The 17,898-nt window shown below is 34.1% G+C and overlaps 1 annotated feature.

The window, feature by feature from the left end:
- Positions 1 to 12,039: 12,039 nt before the first annotated feature.
- Positions 12,040 to 12,105: a sequence feature (Short protein (Smp_198090, CCD79872.1) was converted to a misc_feature.).
- Positions 12,106 to 17,898: the final 5,793 nt, after the last annotated feature.

Below are 17,898 nucleotides of genomic sequence, written 5' to 3'. Positions count from 1 at the left end.
CACATCAACTTAAATTTCAACTCCTTAATATCCGTGTAATAAACATGCAGACGAAACCGAATTGGTTAACTATCGCAATGTACAAATATCGTCCTAATTGCTTCATTCCAAAATCAGTAAAAAAACCTATTAAATAAACCTTCCTAAACGATTATTTAGAGAACAAACCAGATTCCAACGGAGCAAGAAATCAGGAAGAACTGCTGGAAGTGGATAGGACACATATTGAGGAAATCATCCAACTGTGTAACAAGGCAAGCCCTCATAATGTTACTGTTGGTTAAGACTTCTTGTCTCACTGTTTATATCAATTTCAACTCCTTAATATCCTGTGTATTAGCATGCAGGCGAAACCGGATTAATTAACTGTTGGAACGGATTTGTATAAATATCAACTTAATTCCTTCAATCCGAAATTGGCAAAAAGCCTATAAAATAAACCTTCCAAAAAGATTACTTGGAGAGAACAAACCAGATTCCAGTGGAGGAAAAAATCAGGAAGAAGTGCTGGAAGTTGATAGGACACACATTAAGTAAAGCACTCAGCTTCATTACAAGACAAGCCCTCACATGGAATCCTGAAGGCCAAAGGAGAAGAGGAAGATCAAAGAACACATTACTGGGGGAAATGGTGACAGACATGAGAAGAATGAACAAAAATTGGATAGGACTAGAAAGGAAGGCCCATGATAGATTGAATTGGCGAATGCTGGTCGGTGGCCTATGCTTCATTGTGGGTAACAAGCGTTAGTAAATAAGTACGTAAGTAAAACGATTATTTAAATATCTTTCAACCTATTTTCAATTTATCTCACTCTCATCAATATAACACACTCCATAGTTGACCTTATCTGAGCCATTCATTCATTATTACCAATATACAATTCCGCTAATTGAAATAATATTAAAGTTGTCTTTCATGTTTGAAAACCAAAAAAAAATGTGGTTATTTATATATATACACTGAAGAAATAAAAGTAAGTAGTATCTATCATATACAATCATTTGACAGTAAAGATATACAAAGTCCTAGGCTATATCTATCTATCTATCTATCTATAAAGTTATTGTTTATAATGATAGTTATTCATAGATAGGTAATAAGTATAAATAAACAAAAAATGAAAAGATACAATACACTATACCATATTAAAATAAATAAAAAAGGAAACTTAATTTTTTTTGTCGGTTAAACAGTAACGATACTAAAGGATAACCAACACGGTAACACTTATACACTCCCCCTCCCCCTCAGTAACCCCCATCAACCTTCAAATAAGTAATAAACATGATTACTTATTATGAGAGTGTTATAAGTGAAACATAAATGTCGTGATTATTTATGAGTGAAAAAAAATCTTTTTCTGTTTTTTTTAATTTTTTTATTTCAGTACATTTCTTTGCTACCTTTTTTTCGGGGGGGGGGAGGGGGTTTCTTAAAGGCAATAAAATAATTTATATACAACATAACACTGTTATTTTGCTTAATTATTATTACGATTAATGATAGAAGATAATATATTACTAATTAAAATTTGTAAGTAACTTTTCTTTTGTATAGTATATACTACTTATTTACTTACCTATTTACTTACTTACTTACTTACTTACTTACGTACTTACGTACTTACTTACTTACGCCTATTACTCTTAATGGAGTATAAGCCACTGAATGGTATCCTCCAACCTATTCTGTCCTGAACCTTCTTTTCTAGTTCTATCTAATCTATCTATACTATATATAGTATATAGTATAATCAATTATCTTGTCAAATAGATACACCGACAGATTATTGTCGGAAAAACATCAAAAATCATCATTTAAACAAGATAGTATACGATGTTAAGGTATATAAATATTTACATCATTATGTCAATGTAACGTAAAAAGTAATGGATTATTTTCATCAATATGTCCGGTACAAATGTACTCACATCTTAATAGACGTAACATAAAAGTTGTAGACAGTTAGTATTAAAAAAAGAGAAAGTACATTTTTAATCATCTGATGTCATCGTTTACATTAATTAGCTTAATAATACTTTACTGTAGTTAGTCATGAGTTATATGAGTCTAATCAAACTATTTACCTAGGAAGTATTATTGATAAACAAGAAGGAACGGATACAGATGTAAAGGTGAGGATTGGTAAATCAATGACAGCATTTCTACAATGGAACTCAAATTTAATTTCAATTAATTTCAAAGTCACAATCTTCAATAAGAACGTCAAGACAGTCAGTTCTACTGTATGGAAATGAAATGTGGAGAACTACTACATCCATCGTCAAGAAGGTACAAGTAATTATAAATAGTTATCTACGTAAAATACTCAACATTCACTGACCGGATACTATCAGCAACAGCATTTTATGGGAAATGACATACCAGTTTCCATCTGAAGAGGAAATTAGGAAAAGACATTGGAAGTGGAAAGGATATACATTGATGAAATCACCAAAGTGCATCACGAGGCAAATGCTAACTTGGAATGGTAAAGGGAAACGGAAAAGAGGAAGTTTAAACAACACATTACTTCGGGAAATAGAAGCAGATATGAAAAGGATGAATAACAACTGGAAGGAACTGGAAAGGATTGTCCAGGACATGGTTGAATGGAGAATACTGGTGGGTGGCCTATGCCCTTCCACGAGGAGTAACAGGCGTAAGTAAGCAAGTATCAAACTGTTAAATTAATTTGATGTCATATATCTTAAAGGTATGTTAGATGTATGTAAGTTCGTGTTTTACACACACTATGACAATATTATCGTTCGTTAGTTAAGAATACAATACTGCAATACCTGCACCGGTCACAATACTTGATAAAATCTCACTTTACATTGAAGAATTCCCAAAAACTTCTTATATTGATAGTTATAATTTATGTCCGTATATATTTAAACATTTACAAAGCGAACTGACCATATCAAGTAGAGATGGATAGCGACTATTAGTGGAATCCAGGACGAGCATTTCATCCTATTTGTGACTCGTCACCTGGATGGACCTGCATTTCAGAGTTGATGTTCATTCTCAGACTCGAACTCAGTATCGTTCATTTCAAACCCCATCGCATTAACCACTTAGTTCGATTTCTGGAGCGAATATCAACTATGAGATGCAGGTACATCGAGTTGACGAGCACAAAATAAGACGAAACGCGCGTCATGGATTCTTCTGCTAGCCACTATCCATAATGCTTGTGAATTAAGACAATATCGAGACAATCCTCATAGTAACTGATTTATATTTCGAATTGATGATATAAAACACATATTAAGTGATAATATTCATCTGAATAAGTATGATTGATTTCTGGTTACATTTAGGTATTTTGTTACTAAATCAAAACGTTTGGTAAATATTGATAAATACTACTCAATATACCTAAAAGTGATCTTCAGTAGTAAAATGGGATAATTTTAAAAAAGAAGTTAAAAATTACTTAGTTAATAATTGTTTTCATGAGTCTATCTAAGCTAAACCATAATGGAAAATCTGGAAGAGCTTAAGAAACAACTCCTATAGTAATAGACTCCTCAAAAGTGTTCATCCACGATCTCGAACACAGAATTCGAACCCAGCACCCTCGTTCTTACGCGTCAACATTGTACCCGTAGACCCATTGTTTCAACATCGAACGGTCTTAATGAATAACTCCAATCAATCCATGATCTTGTGCAATCCTTCATCCAATACCTTGGGTGGGTAACTGCCTTACAACAGACACAGAGTGAACCCTACTGGTTTTGACTTCTTAGTGCTGAGGAGTCCCATACTAGGACAAAACGGCCGTCCAGTGCTTCCAAGTTTTCAATGATAGTCTAATTTAGATTGACTAGTGAATTCAACTGTTAAAATATTACAATCTCTAAAAAACCCCAAACTGAGTTAGATAGTAGAAAAACACATCAACACTGCAAGAAATAAGAATAAAAACTGGTATATTATTTTAAAATTGCTGAGTAGACTAAGTGTTAAATGATGAATAGAAAAAACTGAAATATATAAAAACAATTTCAGTAATCAGTATTAGCATAATGCACATATTACTGTTATTGTTCAAAGCAGTTTAATCAATCTGATCGACATATAACATCCACATTAATCTCGTTATGTAGGGAATTCGGATCACTATGATCTGATGCAGATGTGGGGGCGCGGATCAGCAAAGCAAGAGCAGCATATTTACAACTGAAAAACATCTGGAACTCAAAACAATTGTCAACGAACACCAAGATCAGAATTTTCAATACAATTGTCAAAACAGTTCTACTGTATGGGGCGAAGACGTGGAGAAATACGAAAGCCATCATCCAGAAGTTACAGGTGTTTATTAACAATTCTCTACGCCAGACACATTCTACTGTTGAAGAGAACAAACCAGATTTCAGTGGAGGAAGATACATGTATTTATTAACATTTTTCTACACAAAATACGTCGAATCCGTTTACCAGACAAAATCAGTAACATTCTACTATGGGAGAGAATAAACCAAATTCCAGTGGAAGAAGAAATCAGGAAGAAGTGCTGGAAGTGGATAGGACATAAATTAAGAAAATAACCCAACTGCGTCACAAGACAAGCACTCACATGGAATCCTGAAGGCCAAAGGAAAATAGAAAGACCAAAGAACACATTGCACCGAGAAATGTAGACAGACATGAGAAGAATGAACAACAAATTGATAGAACTAGAAAGGAAGGTTTAGGACAGAGTGGGTTGGGGAAAGCTAGTCGGCAGTCTTTGCTCCATTGTGAGTAACAGGCGTAAGTAAGTAAGTAGGTAAGTAAGTAATGTTAAAAATTTTATCAGTTTTTAATTTTTACGAAAAACGTAACTGATGTTTATCTTGTGGTGTAGGCTACTTATATCCACTTAAGTATCATATAACGATGGTCGGACGTTGAATGTATTTCAGCAGAAGATCGATAAGGAGAGAACGGAAACGAAACGCAATTGGTATGAAAATGCATGAACAATAATAATCGAAGACTATAAACTGATATTTGCAGAATGAATGGTCATAATTGAGACAATTGCTTGATAATTTCCAAATTAACTGTTTACTGTATGGTTGTCATATTTTAGTGAAATTGTCTGTAAAGGTTATGCTCAAACACATTTGATTGTCTCTACCCATGTTCTATTCACTACAATGTTATCATATATGATTAAATGAAATACTGTTTAAGGGAGAGGGGAGGGAGAATGGAAAAGTATTAATCTTATGCTTAAATACATTCGATTGTCTCCACCCATATTCTATTCACTACAATGTCATCATATATGATCAAATGAAATACTGTTTAAGGGAGAGGGGTGACCAGAAATGTATTAGTCATGTGATACAAAAATACAAAAAAAAAATAAATTTTTAAAAAAAATGTTTTTTTAGTTTACCCGGGTATGTATACTTACTTACTTTAAATGTACTAACAAGTGAATTATAAACAAATGGCAGATAAGTTCCAATTAGACTTTATAGAACTATCATTGTATCCAAGATATTTTCATTATTTTTTTTTTAAATGACAGATATTGGATGGTATTATCTATTCAGTAAAGTTTTAATCTAAACAAAACTCTTATCTTTATTGTTGATAGAATGAATTCACATAAATCTGTTTATTGGAAATAATGAAGGATAAACTATGATAATGCTAGGTGATGTATCATTTGAAAGTGAACTAATTCAATAAAAGGTATTTCATGATTTGTTAAGTTGAGATCATTAATGTTTGATCTTTAGTAACTCCACTGTGGATCCTAAGTTCATAAAAATAAAGAGAGTTGAGGCATAGGGTCAGCAACCCTATCCCATAGAAAACAACATTACAGCATTACAAAGGTTCAATAAAATGTTCCTTTGAGATGATAACAAACTCAACCAATTCAAGATAACTTTCAATAACAGCTTCTATGCTTTACAGGATTTACTGAAAGAACAAGAAATTATGATGGAGGACAACTGGAAAGATATCAAAGACGCACTGACTTCGACGTGTCTGGAGGTTCTGGGTCGTAAGAAACATCATCATAAGGAATGGATCTCTATGGGAACGATGAACAACATTGAAGAAAGGAAGAACAAGAAGACATCAATCAACAACAGTTGAACAAGAACTGAGAAAGTCAAGGCACGAGCAGAGTGAGCAGAGGCAAACAAGGAAGTGAAGAAGAGCATTAAAGCCGACAAGCAGAAATACATGGGAGAACTAGCAAAAACGGCAGAAAAAGCTGCAAGAGAAGGGAATATGAAACAACTATATGATATAACGAAGAAACTAGCAAGGAGATATAATAAACCAGAGAGACCGGACAATGACCAAGAGGGCAAGCCAGTCACTGAGATTCAAGGTCAGAAATACAGATGGACGAAGATTTCGAGGAACCCTTGAATAGACCGGCTCCATTGAATCTACCACACATCAGAAGTCCTTCTTTCCAGTCTGTTGGTACTTGTTCTTCATCCCAAATCGAACTCTAATAACACGTAATATTCCATTTTTAGTCAACTCCATTTCATATTTAACACATTATACATCGAGATGAAATTATTTCATTAGCTAGATAGTTTAAACCACAACAATACCTTATTTAGTTGATATTGTTGGTTTGAATCTTCCCATTGATGTTTAGGACTGCAACTGGTCAGTTTCCTATTGGCAAATGTGCATACTGTGCCGATTGCCTCAATATTGCCTTAATTCACAAGCATTGTAAGCAAATATGGATAGTGGCTAGCAGTGGAATCCTGGATGCGTGTTTCTTCCTATTTGGGACTCATTAGTCTTATGTACTTGCATCTCAGTGTTGATGTTCACTCTGGGACTCGAACTCAGTTCGATTTACTTTAAACTCTATCACGTTATTCACTTGGCTATTGAGTCCAGATAACCACTTGCTTGTACAATTGAGTACTGAGTTCGAGTCCCAGAGTGAACATCAACTCTGAAATTTAGGTACATCCAGCTGATGAGTCTCAAATAGAACGAAATGCTAGTCCTAGATTCTACTGACAGCCACTATTTATCTTTGCTAATAATAACAGTTTTTCTTCTCCTTACACCATAAGACTTTAAATTTTATTCAGGTAAATGATTATTATATTATTTGATCTTATGAAACTGACTGAAAGATCAAATTACTCAATGATGAAATTGATCTAAGTTTAGAAATATAAATGAATTATCTGAATCAAATTAGATTTTTCTTATGAACACTAATTTTGAAAAGTTAAACAGAATTTCATTAAGAAACTGAATTGAAAAGGTCATATGTTTACCACTTTAAAATTTCCACATCAAATATATATATATAGTCCATCATAGTAAAAGATTTAAATGTGTTAAATGTTTGAAAGGAAGCTTCAAAGAAGCCTCAAAAAGCCTAGAAAGAACCAAAGACATTCCATCCAACCACCGCTAGAGGAACATTCTAGAATGTCAACGTGTAGCTTCCCTATTGTATGAATAAGAAGGATCCCCTATGTGTCTACTGGCCGTCCGACATGATGATTTACTTTCAGCCGAAAACTATAATTACATGAGATTTTTGTACTATATTTAACACTGTTTGAAATGAAATTTCGGCGAGACTATAATTTATGGATGGGCCAATCAGAAGCATTTGAGGAATTTCAATGTCATGGCGCCGATTTCAGTACCTGGTGCTCATGTACGATTGATTTACAGAGAATTATAGAGAAGACTTGACAATTAAGCGGCTACAACAAATGAGACTTCTAAGAAGTTTCTGTATTTGTAATTGCGGGTATTAAATGACTTGTAAACCTTGTGAAGACTACCGTGATGTTATCCTTCGATGTAATATTTGTTGAAGGAAGAAGTTTGCTAGAATAGGAACCTTTATCACTCTATCCAGATTGAGACTAAGGCATATCATAATGATTGCCTCGAACTGTATAATAAAAGCACCAGTGACATCGGCTGCAATAATGAAAGATGTTACTGAAGCTTCGACCTTTTCAGTGGTATGAGTATTGTAGGGAGATATCTATGATAAAATTGATAAACTTATACAACCGGAGTACACACAAATAATAATGAAGCTATGTGGTCGAGGCTGAGAGAGTTTTTAAGACCTTATCATGGCTCCAGAGACCAAATATTATGGAGCCATATGGATGAGTTCCTCTACCTTATGCATTACGATTTTAAAACCTTTGGATCTTTTCCTAACCTTGACAAGTTTTTGGACCATATAAAAGAAGTGTATCCACTTTAATTATTTGGTTTTGTATATTTATATATTTTTATGCTGACTGTTTTCTGATTGGTTAACATTTCTCAAGTTCGTATCAGATTTGTTCAAAGGTCGTCCTAAAATTATAGTCTCGCCGAAATTTCTACTTACTAGTCTTCTATCTTCTAATTTTGCGACTTGGGAGGGTTGTAGCGTTCAAGTGTTAAAGTATGACGCGACATACTAAGAATCTAAGTTCGAGATATAACAAAAATTGATAAGAATCTCTTATTCTAATCCATTATTTGATGATTCAATCAATTAATCTACTAATATTCTACATGTTTTTCAAGTATATAAATTCATGAGAAAAGATGAATAGTGGCTAGCAGTGGAATCCAGGACGAGAGTTTCATTCTATTTGGGCCTCGTCAATTGGATGTACCTGCATAACAGAGTTGATGTTCACTTTGTGACTCAAACCCAGTAACAAGACTGCAGTCCGAAATAACAATGGGAAGATATAAATAAACAACACCAAGTGAATATATAAACTTATATTTTATCTTGTTTCTTTCTTTTTCAGATTTTTAAATGTGAAAATCAATTTGTACTGTTTAAGAAACTAAATCACCTCTAATCTAGACAACAATCCATTAACAAATAGAAGATTGCATTTAATGTACTATCTGTATGCACTTGACTAGGTTCAGTTTTTATGAAAAGTATAATGGATTGTTTATGAAACTTAACAGCCATTTATTTAAAAATGTAACTGAATGATAATGATATTAGCCTAACAAAAACATACATTTCTTTATATAGTTTTATATAGTTTTGTGATGTGGGTTACTTATATCCATATAAGTAGTATATGGTGATGGTCAGGCATAGAATGTATTTTGGCAGAAGATCGATAAAGAAAGAACAGGGACGAGGCGCAATCGGTATGAAAATGTGATACGTCTCGTCGATTGAACGCTATATTCGTTTCCTAAGCTATTCTGGTAACCCACAGGCTAGAACTACTCATCGACTTGAACGCCAGAGAGAAGACTAGAGTATGAGAGAAACACTTTACTCCAAGGTTCAATCTTGTACAGAAAATCATAGGTATTTATAGATGTTAGCATATGTTAAATAAACATCATATTTCAGCCAATCCATTAACGATATATTATGCTACCGACCAATAGTAGCACGCCATGTTGGAATTCTAGAATACTCCATCATACCCTGATTGGCTAGGGCTCTTTGGCTCATTTTTGGGCCTCTGGAGGCTCCGTTGAAGTTCTCCGGAAGCCGACTCAACAAAATGTATAAGCAATAATAATCGGAGAAAATGAACTGATATTTGCAGAAGGAATTGTCAGGATTGAGACCATTGATTGATAGTTTGCAAATAAACTATTTACTGTATGCTTATCAGACTTTAGTGAGATAGTCTGTAATCGTGTCAGATACCTTCGATTGTGCCCACTTGTGTTCTTGTTCACTAAAGATTGATTAACTTAAACAAAAATATCAAATAAAATATAAGTAATGAAGATACAACATAAAACCCCAGTAATTGGAATATCAGAACTAAATCAGCTTAGCATTTATAGAACGGTTTCAATGTTGTTTTTTCTGCTTTTAGTCATACTTACTTACTTACTTATGTCTATTATCCCTCGTGGAGGAGCATAGGTCGCCCACCAGCATTCTCCATCCAACTTTTATTCATATTAAGTTCTAATTATAATTATTATTATTTAGAATCATAATAAGAACTCTTTTCAAAGGAAATAATACTCACAACAACATAAAAACAATATTTTTTTAACAAAGATGGAAAGTGGCTAGCAGTGGAATCCAGGACTTATGTTTCGTCTTATTTCGGACTCGTCAGCTGGATATACCTGCATCTCAGAGTGAACATAAAATCTGAGATGTAGGTATATCTAGCTGGTGAGTCCCAAATAGAATGAAACGCGATTCCTGGATTCCATTGCTAGCCACTATCCATCTTCGCCTATAATGCTTGTGAATTAAGGCAATATCATGACAATATGACACGGGATTAAATCCGTCAGGAAGCACCAGTTCCCTCAAGATTACAGGTACACCTTGCTGACGAGTGCCAAGTAGCACGAAACCCGGGTCCAGGGTTTCCTGTTGACCACCTCCAACCCTCACCTTATAAAAAAATATACTGTTTTGCTATTTTTCATAATGATGACAATATGAGAGTAAGACTGGAAATGACCTAGTTTGTTTGAAGAAAAAAAGAAGTGTAGGAACTCACTTTTAACTCATTTTAAGCTGTGTACCGTCGGCTTAAAGTACTGATTACTTTTATGTTTTTTGTACTAAGGACTTTTTTACATTTAAACGGTCAATGAGATGATGTAAAAGATTTGTAGCTCAGTTGTATGATTTTGAAAAAGAATAATCGTTTGACAGCTGTATCAACATACATTTGTCATTCGTTAGGAAAACTAATTTATATTTATAAACTTTAACTATATACTACTTACTTCCTAATATAATAATTAGCATGTCAAATTGTTGAAAAACGTTTTTCCTCCGAAAGCTATCCTTTTGACTTTGTTAAGTTGTTTGTTTGTTTGTTTTATCGATAGATCTAGGACTAATATCTAGACAAACTGATGTAAACACAATAACTATCTTGGAATTGATTAACCTATTACAGTATGAATGTGTTCACTAATCTACTGGATAGGATACTAAGTTTAATGAGCATATACGGCAACAAAGAGCGACCAAATGCATTAATGCATATCCACGATGAGAGGATACGAAACATTACGAAAAATAGGATAATGACTGATATAAGATGGTGGTTGGAGATGGTCAACAGGAATCCCTGGACCCGGGTTTCGTGCTACTTGGCACTCGTCAGCAAAGTGCACTTGTAATCTTGAGGGGACTGGTACTCCCTGACGGATTCGATCTCGTGTCACTCAGCTTCACAGTCAGAGACATTACCATTGAGCTATTCGGGCAGCGACCGACCTCCTGTAAGACTGAGATGTAATCACAATTGATCGATAGCATTCGATCAAAGCTAAGAAGGACTTGACACTCATGACATTGATCACCACCCGGTGATCAATCAATTAGGATAATGACTCTCTAGATCTGTTAGCTTGGTGGATAACCAACGTTTGAATTAACATGAACTTTATTTGAGTTTCAATGAGAAAATCAGCACTTAGATGCAGTTACATCTATATGACGAGAATCAAGTTGGATGAAGCGCGTTTCCTGGAGTACACTGACATCCATAATCTAGAAATATTGTAGTGGCTGGTACTATATCAAGCCCACATAGGTTATTTTAGCCTATGGACAAATCAATTTATTCATTCTTCCGAAGCCACAATTTGACCTTGTTGATTTCTGGCTTATTAACTCTGTTCTTATATGATCGTATGTATGTTAAATGCTTACCCTATTCATCATGTGTCTGTAACTTATTTTCGGTCTGACTATAAATATTGAGTCACGTTTGATTAAATTGAGTTGACTGACTCATCTTGTCCGCTGAGCGTCATTTCATTTCGTTTCACTTCTCTTTCTTCACATCGTTTCCCTGATTATCTATCTGTATTTAAAATTCATTTTCATATTTGGCTTATTTTCTTCCGTTATTCTCTAACGCTAATTAAGTCGATAAAAATATACGACGGTTAGTGAAATGTATATCTTGATAACAATCAACATATGATTCAACTGGAGTTAGATATGGGGCCACTAAAATATATTAGAGCTTTACTGTATTATATCAATACCAAAAGATATAAGTTTGTTCACAGGTGACTTAAACCATGGACTGGACTGACTTTAACTGGAAAGCCATTATAAGAATAAAAAGTGTTGAAAACATGTTACATCATACATAATGGTATGCACGTTTATCTCCTCTAGATATGGTTTTCTAAAGTCTGAATGATTTAAATACAAGGCTTCGTTTTGTACAATATCATTTGAACCTAATTCAAATCAAGGCGATTATTCCAGTTATTCTACGAGCAGTAAATATGACTATTTTGATGTTTAAATTAGTGTGCATATGTTTTTAAATAATTTTCTGTCTTTATTTATCTTCACTTTTCTGTTGGTAGTACTGACCATTCTACAAATGAACACAAATAGAGATCGAAGAGAAATTCTGAAGCTTCAGTTGTTTTCACGTGAAAATTATCATCAGGAAAAGTATAGTTTTACCATAAACTATAACTAACAGTTTCGCGCGCGAACGCTTAAACTCTAGACCACTGAGCCGGCATCAAATGGTATTAATGTCTAACTTCAACCAATCCATGAAATTGAGCAACCAACGACTAATGTCTTCAATGAGTTGATATCTCACAACAGACCTGGTTGAACTTCACTGTTACGTCCTTAATCTGTCTACCGACTTTCGTGCCGATGATAACTTGTCTAATGTAGATTAAAATCTTGACACGATAGGCTGACTGGCTTAAACTTGAGGCTAGTATGCATAAGTTCGAAGTGGAGTAGAGAAAAGAAAACTATTCTATCATCTGATTGGCTAATAAGCACGCGTGAGAGAGAAGACAAGACAATTGGAAAACTACTCGCTTTTTTCCAAATTCCGATATGATATCCGATTTCAGAATAGTGTAAAAACATACATGAATAAATAGATGAATAACCCGACCACAACGTACAACAATCAGGAAAATACAATGATGTCCAAAACTGGAGGATTCGAGTACAAAAGATTACGTCTAAATGACAATAAATTTGGAACAGAGAATGCTATAGCAGTGAATCATACATCAAACGAAAGTTTGTAATCTATAGAACAGACTAGGGGCGAAAGTAGATGTGACTGTTATACAAGCTTTGAATTAAAATGAAATAACTTCCCTAAGAATAGCTTCCGTAATTTGTTAAGGCTTCTTGTTTCACTGTTCACATCAATTTTAATTTCAACTCCTAAATATCCGTGTAATAAGCATGCAGATGAAACCGGATTGGTTAACTATCGCAATGTACAAATATCGTCCTGATTGTCTCATTCTAAAATCAGTAAAAATAACCTATAAAATAAACCTTCCAAAACGATTATTTGGAGAGAAAAAACTAGATCCTAATAGAGAAAGAAATCAGGAAAAAGCACTGGAAGTAGATAAGACACACATTGAGGAAATCACCCAACTGCGTCACAAGGCAAGCCCTCACAATGTTACTGTTTTACAAGCTTTGAATTAGAATGAAGAAACGTCCCAAAGAAACTCAAAACCATTGTCAACCAACAACAAGATCAGAATTTTCAATACAAATATCAAAACAGTTCTACTATATGGGGTGTGAACTTGGAGAACTACGAAAGCCATCATTCAGAAGATACAGGTGTTTGTTAACAGTTATCTACGCAAGATACTTCCGATCCGTTAGCCAGACACCATCAGCAACATTCTACTGTGGGAGAGAACAAACCAGATTCTAGTGAAGGAAGAAATCAAGAAGAAGCCCTCGCATGGAATCCTGAAGGCCAAAGAAGAAGAGGATGATCAAAGAACTGGAGAACCAAAGAAATGGAGACAGATATGAGAAGAATGAACGAAAATTGGATAGAACTAGAAAGGAAGGCCCATGACAGAGTAGGTTGGAGAATGCTGATCGGCGGCCTATGCTCCATTGTAAGTAACAGACGTAAGTAAGTAACGTCCCCAAAAATAGCTTCCATATTTTGTTAAGGCTTCTTCTTTCATTGTTCACATCCGAAACAACAACAACACAAAAAGAACAACACTAATAAATGTTATTTTTCATGTTTTTTTTCTTTATTATTATAATAAACCAAATCATTTGATGTTGTAAACTACATAGACGGATGTATGTAGAAGATATTTATATATGTATCCTTTTATTCATCATGTAAGCAACAAATTAGTAATGTATAACAATGATTCTTTTGTCTTCATTCATTGAACCCAAATACCTTGATATACATATGCATAGTTACACAAATTTAACACGGATATGATGTACAAATTATCATGTAAACCAACTCTAATTTACATTTACATATTTGGGGGGTATATATATATATACATACATAATGCCTTCATTTACAACTATATAGTGACTAGTCTATACGATATTACTTGATACCTTCATTATAAATGAATAAATTACAATTATACCCACAGTATACACATATAGCCAATAAGAAACTGACCAGTTGCCATCCTAAAACATCAATGGGAAGATAAAAAGAGTAATAATCCTAAGTTACAAGAAAAAACAGTAACAATTGTTATCTGTTACCCCCCACTTTTTTTGTTTTTTACTATAATATCAATGATATTTGTGACATTATTATCAAATTAGTTTTAATAATCTGTATATATGTATATGTAATGACGGTTGTTCATTGATGAAATGATGGCGCCAATCATAAAATTCTTTTTTACATTTTCAAAGTGTTGTAAGTAGTATATGGTGTTATTTGTATAGCCAGTCAGTCAGTCAGCTACAACGTAGGATTCGGCACATATTCGTATATCCTTCTTTTTTTCTTTCTGTTCATTGTGTCATTTACATGATTACTATTTGCCTTTCTTTTTTTACAGCTTGACTTCAAACCAAAAGACAATAACATAATTCTAATACAGTCATGTACCCATATCATCACTATGTATGTCAAGAAGTGAAGAGCCAAATTGAAAGGAAACAAAAAGTCAAGATGAAAAAGGAAACACAGAAAAGGGGGTGTTGAATCTTCACTTTAATGAGTGAGTGGATAGTGAACAATTGTTGATAAGATACTCAGATAACAACCGTAATGTCAACAACAAAAAAACAACATTGTAACTATGACAAAATTCTTTGTAATTACATATGTTATTACTTCTTAATTATGTAATAGATAGAATGTTGTTACATCATAATTATGATATTAAAATGTCTGAATATATTTGTTCCTGTTATTTAATTCATGAAGGATCATACAAGTTTAAATATATAAGGTTTTTGACAAATTTATGTTTAATAAAGATAGAATGATTTCAATCAGAAAGGGATGTTTGTGGATATGATAGTAGTTTAATAGTTGAGATCATGAGTCGATTGAAGCGAGATCACCATGGAAAACCTGGAAGTACTGTACTGACGTTTCGTCCTAGTATAGGAGTCCTCATCAGTGCGCATCCATAATCGCTCTCACGGGATTCGAGGCCAGGATCTATCGGTCTTGCTCGTGAACTCTTAACCTCTTGACCGCTGAGTCGTCATCTTACGGTGTTAATGTTCAGCCAGTCCACAAAATTGAGTCACCGTCCACCATTATCTTCAGTGAGTTACTATCTCACAACAGGTAACCGATTGAACTCCACCGGTCACTGTTTCTCACTTAAACGAAACGGCCATCCAGTGCTTACGGTTTCTCCATGGTGGTTTAACTTTAATTGACTTATAAATTTAACTATTCATCTACAAAATTATTTTCTCTCAAAAGAAAGTATTTTACATTCATGTTATGTCCCGATAAGAATAGTGAATAGTACCTTCGGGATCCATTGATGAACCAATACTATGCATATATTTTTTATCGTATAGTTGTTAAATAACTAAGCTATTCATATTCATATTCCCCTTATGATGAGCTTTATTTTGACTTATGAACTATTGTCATACGATTTACCATTCTTGAATCATGCAATCTCTATCACTTACTATCTCCCCTATTCACAGCCACATTTAACTAAATCTTGTACAAATGTTATTTTCTATTTTATGGTACGATGTGGTCTGTTTGATTGGTATATAAACTCAGTATGTTTGAAATATAACGATCCATACTACAGAGGCTGAGATTGATGTTCTAGACTTAACTGGCTGGGTTAGGCAGATAACAGAATCGATAATTACTCTAGACTGCTTGTACTTGGTTTCGTGTGTCACTAGTCTGATCGATAAACCGCTCCTCTCTAATTGGCAGTACTATCACGTTATACAATAACAGGACATCCACTTGGCCACAAGTTATAACAATTCAGATATGGAAAATGGTATAATCTTGTAAAGTATGACTGTAAATAAGAGGGTAACATAACATTCGACAACAAACACACAGGAACTTTGAGGTGTTATTTTGAAAAAAAAAACACATTGAAACATGAAGTTAGATTCAATTTTCAGTTGTTTGAGTGTTTTTGTTTCAAAAGATGCTCTTGTTTTTAATCTTTGATTGACATTAAAAGTATTTAAAAGTAGTATATACTGTTCGACTATTTTATTTTTTTGGGGGGAAGGGGTAGATATGAAAATGTTATTAATGTCAATCAACAAAATGAATAAAGGTCAACTAGATGTTAAAAATCAGAAATGTTTCATTAACTAAATATGTTTTGAATATTCATAATTGTTAGAAAATAAAAACTACATACGTTTTTAAATTCACTTAGTATTGTTTGTTTGAATCTTCCCATTGATGTGTTAGGACTGCAACTGGTCAGTCTCTTATTGGCATCTGGCATTCTGTGTGTATTGCTTCGATATTGCCATAAATCACAAGCATTGTAAGCAAAGATGGTTAATGGCTAGCAGTGAAATCCAAGACGCGCGTTTTGTCCTATTTCCGATTCGTCAGCTGGATGTACCTGCATCTCAGAGTTGACGTTCACTCTGGGACTCGAACCCAGTAACTTTCACTTCAAACGCCATCGTGTTTTTCACTTAGCTGCTGAGTCCAGATTGCCACTTGCTTGTGCGATGGGGTGAAGTTTAAATTCACTTAGTATTGTTTGTTTGAATCTTCCTATCGATATTTAGGACGGCAACTGGTCAGTTTTATTCACTTGTAGCATAATTTAAGAGAAATGTCTTAGACAATAGGAAGACAATGATATATACTGAAAATCTATTATCTAAGACTGAATGTATCTATGCAAGGGAAATGTATTTGTGAAAATGATGTTGAAAACATGTTGTTGTTTTTAGACTGACAACTGCGGATTTTGGGTTAAGAAAAATATAAATATATAGAGGTCATTATTATGATTTTTAAAATTATAAAAAAAGTGTGATCTACTATTTTTAAATTTCCATCAAGTATAATGTACACTTTACTCAGATTATTTGTCCTTTGGCATTCATCTTCTTTTCCTTTGGTTTTCAGGATTCTATATGAGGGACTGCCTTGTGACGCAGTTAGGTGATTTCCTCAACGTGTGTCCTATCCACTTCTAGAGCTTCTTCCTCATTTCTTCCTCCACTGAAATCTGGTTTATTCTCTCACACACTAGCTTGTTGCTGGCAGTGTCCGGTCAATGGATCCGAATTATTTTGCGTAGACAACTGTTAATATACACTTGTATCTTCTGGATGATGGCTTTCGTAGTTCTCCAGGTTTCCGCCCCATACATTAGAACTGTCTTGATATTTGTATCAAGAATTCTGATCTTGGTGTTGGTTGACAATTGTTTTGAGTTCCAGACGTTCTTCAATTGTAGATATGCTGCTATTACTTCGCCGATCCGCGCACTCACATCTGCATCTGATCCACCGTGTTCATCAATGATGTTCCCCAAATATGTAATGGTCTTTACATCCCCCAAAGCTTCTGCACCAAGTGTGATCTGTTTGGTGAATTCTGTGTTGTGTCGGAGAATCTTGCTCTTCCCTTTGTGTATGTTGAGACCTA

The sequence above is a fragment of the Schistosoma mansoni genome, chromosome 4 (genome assembly GCF_000237925.1).
Source record: "Schistosoma mansoni strain Puerto Rico chromosome 4, complete genome".
Taxonomy (NCBI): Eukaryota; Metazoa; Platyhelminthes; class Trematoda; order Strigeidida; family Schistosomatidae; genus Schistosoma; species Schistosoma mansoni.
The sequence above is the reverse complement of the archived record's forward strand: the minus strand, read 5'-3'. Positions and strand labels throughout refer to the sequence as shown.